The following is a 6,000-nucleotide window of genomic DNA, read 5'->3' as shown; positions in this document are numbered from 1 at the left end:
GTTAACAAAATAACCTAAGTCTTTAATTTGCACTTTAAGCTGAATACTAGTATCTTGAAAAATAATATGTACTGTCATCAAGGCACAGACAAGACTTCAACTGTACATATGTAACCACCATTTATTATTTTTTTATCTTTCTCTGTCATGTGTTATCTGTCTATTCTTATCCATCTTTCTATAAGCAAAGTTTACATGAGCAACTGCTTAGGAAACAGCCAGAGCATCTTTTCAGTAAAGCAACCAGTCAATGCTTGAATCTTAATTTCTGACTGAACAACTGTGAAGAAATGAGACTCTCTCCTACGTCTATGACGTCGCACCGGTACACACACACACACACACACACACCACTTACCTTCTTTCCTTCCTCCGTCAGCGGTGATATTGATGAGTGCACGCACCATATCATTGGCATACCGTCATCCTTCCACAGTTTAATTTCTCCCCCTACAGTCCCCCACTGTCTTCGTGTCTTGTTTGTTTGTCTATTTGTTTGTTTAGGGGGGTTGGACTTCAGCGCGAGAGCGGCCAAGCCGAGCAAAGTGATGGAACGTCCGACTGTACCAAGTGTTGTCTGTGGGTATAACCAGCGTTGGTGTTTGTCCTGTTTTACAGAAAAGATGTGTTAATGGTTGTATGTATGTGTTTAATGTTTTATGTATTATGTGTCTGTTTAGCAGACGTGAACATTTAATGTGTAAAGCGTTGCCATTTAAGGCGAGTTTGAAAGTATATTTTATATACTTATTAGAGAATGGCTTGCGCCAATCAATGGGCGGAGTCTGGCGTATAAAGAGGGACACCAGACTCCAGCTCGAGGTCAGAAACCATAGTCACTACCTGACGCATCAGTAGATTTTACACCATTAGAAAAGAGAGAAAAAGATGAGGAATGTAATTTGTTTTTGTACAAAAATATATTGATGAATTACTTTACAGTTCCTGAATTTCAAATATCGGTAGGGAAAAGGATTAGTGATGAAGTCTTGGTATTTAGAGGAGAAATGATTGCACATTTATTTGCAATACCATGGGTAGTGGAGATAAGACCCTTGAAATCAGTTATCTGTTCAGACTCGAGTTCTTCACTGGCAAGTTTACAATATAGTATTCAAAAAGTAGACCAGACATTTTATTAGAAATAATGCAAACCTTGTATAGAATTCAAATAATGGGTATAACAGTAATATTTTTTATGGGTACCTGCGCATATTGGTGTTCAAGGAAATGAAATTGCAGATAAGGAAGCAAAACAAGCTGTGAAAAATAATGACATCAGTCTAAATGTAAATATATGTAAAAGTGAAATCAAGAGTATTATTAAGAGAAGATTGAAGGAAAGGTGGCAATGACAATGGGATAATGAAAAAAAAGGCATACAAAATTCAAAAGAAAGTAGGAGAAATGAGAAGTGTAGGAAAAAAATCAGGAGAGAGGAGATAATATCTAGGATGAGATTTGGACACAAAATTAAATAGTACACTTTTTTAAATGGGTAAACATGGTACAGGACAATGTGCTTTTTGTGGACAAGAAGAGACAGTTTAACATGTTATTTTACACTGCATGAGGTATGAAGATAAAAGGAGAGAATTTAGTAAGAGTTTAAGAGATAAAAGTTCGATTCAAATTTAATGACATCCTACAAAATAACCCAGGAAATAAATGTTTTACCTTTTTATTGCAATATTTAAAAAAATTTTCATTTATGGGAGAGGATTTAATAAAAGAAAGCGGTGGGTAAGGGTTAAATCTTAATGATCCACACTCCGTACCAGTTGATGGTGGAAATACACCATTTTGTTGTTTGTCAACCGCCATTAAATTGAAGAAGCTTGAGGTCAGTTTACCAGACAAGCGAGCATGCTGTGGCAGAGCTGTGAGCAATTTTTCTGAATAATTGGATACTAGTAATACAGTGTTTGTTTGACTTTTTTTTTTTCTTTGATTTTGTTTTTGTGTTGTGTATATATTCATCTTTATATATGATTTGTTGGTTTAATACCTTGTATTTTTGTATATATATTTTTGGACACTGTATTTTTTGTAGCATTACTACTAATTACTCATTGCTCTAAATTACTCATTACTACTGATAATAATAACAGTGGAAATCAGTGCTTGACATTTACACTGCTGCTTTTGAGAGCTCAAGATAAAAAAAAATATCCTTTTGAAAGTAGCAGCTGTCACTTGTTTCGTTTTAATTATTCTTTGAACACATCATTAACAGGCCTAACATTAACCGAGTGTACGTGATCATAGTTTCATTATGACTCACTGTATGTTTTTCACCTGCTTTCCTTAGCTTACAGTTATTTTTATTTTTGTTAATATGGTTTAATTGTAATTTTTTTTACAATAACATTGCTTTTATATGGCGATGCAGTGGTGCAGTAGGTAGTGCTGTCTCCGCACAGCAAGGTTGCTGGTTCAAGCCTTGGCTCAGTTGGCGTTTCTGTGTGGAGTTTGCATGTTCTTGCGTGGGTTTCCTCCGAGTGCTCCGGTTTACCCCACAGTCCAAAGATATGTGGTACAGGTGAATTAGGTAGGCTAAATTGTCCGTAGTGTGAATGTTTAAAACTTGCTGGATAAGTTGGCGATTCATTCCGCTGTGATGATGCCGGATTAATAAAGGGACTAAGCCGACAAGAAAATGAATGAATGAATTGCTTTAATATGAGATTAAGGGTGCTTTTTAAACTTCGTTAAATTGCTTGGACCTTAGTTTGATTGTCCCCCCTTGCCATCTTTGGGTTGGTTTGTGTTCACACTCTTTTACTTCTGAGCCCCGGTACGCTTGCGTCATCGAGCTTCTGTTTTGTTTATGGCTGTTGCTAGGTGACGGTCACGAGAGCAAAGCGTTGAAATGGAAAGACGTCCACGCATTGCGGTCATTCTGCTTTTACTGAAGCTTTTGGTTTTGGACATACAGAAAGCGAATTGTGTCCACCTGCTGCAAAAATATTATAAACATTCAGAACATCACTTAGTGTCTGCAGAAGCTGTTTTCGGAGGAGACAAGCAGACATTATCACTGTGTTTGCCCTGGCTCAATCCCGCTTGCCACCAAGGTACGATGTGATGCACACGAATGAAAGTTATGAAAACGATAGTTTGTTGTACAGTTGGCGGTTCACTTCCATTATTTGGCTGTTGCTAGGTGACAGTCAAGAAAGCACAGCGATAAAATGGAAGGACTTCCGCACATCCCGGTCGATTTGCTTTTACTGAATCTTTTAGTTTTGGACATGCAGAAAGTGACTTGCGTCCATCTGCCGCAAAAATATTAGAAACATTCAGAAAATCAGCAAACAAACAACAAAACAAACAAATTGTTCATCACATATCAAAAAAACAAAAACATCCTGACCATTTTTCATCCCAAAATTAGGTGGAAACTCCAGATCCAGCATCACCCTACTGGATTTGATCTTTCAGACATTGGGCAAGGTTGTTTAAAAATATGTCATTGCCCAAAAGGGTCAAATAAACTCCATCACGTAAAAAATGGCCAGGACCTTTATGTTTTATCTCCAGGAGATGGACAATGGCACCACAAACTGACACCATAAAAGTAGCCATCATACGGTTGACAAAGCGCCATGCCCTGTCAACCTTCTTCAGATTATCAGCAGACCTCCAAAGGCATTGCTGGGTGATTTCAGAGAAGATAATCTTCATCTGAGGGAACTGCCTATGGAGATCTTGCAAGCCTGCTTGATCACTGCGGCAAGTATATAACTCTTGATTCTACCAAGGACATCTGGCACAGCTCTTCCTCCAAGACAGCGAAGAAAGGAAGAGACAAAGTTTCTTCAGACCAAGCCTTCACAGCCTAACCACCTGATATAGGCGTCAAGACCAAGGTTGGTCCCGACAATCTGCCTTGCCCGCTGTTCCCCACGGCGAACGAAGCCGTCACCGATTACAAACACGATGGATCCTGTTGACTGAAAAAGAATAAGAATAATGTCAGTTTTCAATAAAACTTAAAAAATGTAAACGGTTCTGTTTTATATTTGCAGTTTACTGTAAGTTTAAAGGATAGTTAAATTTAGAGCAGTACACTGGAAGGAAAAGGGAAACAAGTTTTTTTTGTATCTAAAATTAAAATTTTTAAATAAATAACCTAATTACATTGATATACATTGTAGTTTCAGACAGAATAAATACTCTTAGTAACAATAGTGTTTATATAACTCTTGGATCAAAAATTGCAATTTACCATTATTTGCTTTTCCACTATTATGCCGAACACTCAGGCATGGTTACAGATGTTTCCATGTGACCCTGTTACTGAACTGTAGAACCAGTGAACTGAACTGATAGAGTATGCCTGTATATGATGTCACCACGTCTATATTTACACTCAGGTTACCAAGGGAACAACTTAGTAATTTGTGTTATAAGCAGAGTTTGTTATGTCAGCAGCACATTGGAAAATGAAACCATTTGCATGCTGACTGGTCCGGATCAGCACGGAATGGAACAGTTAAGCAAACACCGTTCGACACGATAGTGGTAAACTGGTTATAGACTTGAAAAGATTTTTTAACATGTTCATACTTTTGCCTTAGGTTAATATGCATTAGATGCCATCGCCAAATATTTCTAAACCAGAAACACAGATGCCCAGCATAAAAAACATTAGTTTTACATTTTAAAGTTAACATTAGATTAAAACAACAACTTACAAAAAAACTACATTTATTTTACTCATAACAAGTGGGCAATAAATAGAAAGGAGACAGATTCAAATAGTTTTATATTTTTTAGTATTATCAATTGTATAATACATGTTTTGGGAAACAGAAAAAATTCCACTTGTTCTAGAATAGACTTGTGAAATACTGAATTTGTTTTTATGAAATTATAGTGAATAAGCTAGCTAGCTCCCTGTTGAAAAAAAAAAAAAAAAGGTAAGGTATGTTTCAGTGCTGGTCCTGGCCAGCCTTGATACGTTTCGTGGGCACCAGTAATTCGATTTTAATGTGATTAAGACACTACTCTGATTAAGAGATTTATTAATTTAATCAGATTAAGGTCATCATCTAACTAAAGAGAAATCGAATTAAGACATGTGGATTATGCTTTCCTTGAAGCACTAATAAAATATACCTCTGTATTAGAGATGTTCTTCCTCTGGTCATTCTGCAATGCCGTGGCGTGGTGTGCAATGCCATACACCTGGGGCCTCATGTATCAACGCTGCGTACGCACAAAAACTTTGTGTACGCCAGGTTACATGCTCAGAATCGCTCAACTGCATGCCTGGCGCGCGCACATTTCTTGTTTGCGTCTGTTTTATTTCTATTATCCTAGAGGCAGTTGTGTTAAATTGCACTCTACTAAGTGTCTGAGCCGTGCAATGGCAGCTGTATGAGACGGGTTCATCCACATGTATAGCAGGTATATAAGTTTACCGTACCATGCAGTTGACCAGCCAAACATTAAAGCGCAATCTGCAGCGGTCTCCGTTTTTCCCAATGTAATCGGAGCGATCTACTGCACATTGTTATAAAGGCACCATTTGAAGATGTATTTGTATACGTGAATCAGAAACATTTCCATTCAATAAATGTGCAAATAAAATATGATGCACAGACTTATTAATGATTCCTACTTGTCTTCCTCACGATGAAGAGTATAGGCAAAATCTGATATGTAGCGGGGGGAAAAAAAGAAGTTCATCAGATGCTGGATTCGAACCGAGTTCATGCTCGAACGTGTCAAAACATGTTGCCATGCGTTTTACGAGCTACACCACTCACACTGCTAAAGACTTTATAAAATTTTACACCTTATATTATTTCTTTTGTAACCCACTCAGTGCGATGTTCAGACCCAACTGTGTTAACCGCATCAGCTAAACTCTCCCACTCTATTTTTTTATTTATTTTTTGTTATTCCGGAGGACAAAGCATTTTTCTCTGGTTTACCTCCAAAAGCAGCACCTCCAATTCACATTCTTTTCAAAGTTTCTCATTTTGCTTG

The 6,000-nt window shown here is 37.4% G+C and overlaps 1 protein-coding gene across 1 annotated transcript in view; it reads right to left on the bottom strand.

Annotated features, from left to right (window-relative positions):
- Positions 1 to 358: 358 nt before the first annotated feature.
- Positions 359 to 6,000, bottom strand: part of LOC101884995 (uncharacterized) — a 30,774-nt gene continuing 25,132 nt past the window's right edge. Inside the window, exon 10 of the mRNA XM_073925850.1 lies at positions 359 to 607. The gene's annotated coding sequence lies outside the window, so the exon portion shown is untranslated. The remainder of the gene's footprint in view (positions 608 to 6,000) is intronic.

The sequence above is a fragment of the Danio rerio genome, chromosome 16, assembly GCF_049306965.1.
Source record: "Danio rerio strain Tuebingen ecotype United States chromosome 16, GRCz12tu, whole genome shotgun sequence".
NCBI lineage: Eukaryota > Metazoa > Chordata > Actinopteri > Cypriniformes > Danionidae > Danio > Danio rerio.
This window is presented reverse-complemented; position numbering and strand designations above follow the sequence as displayed.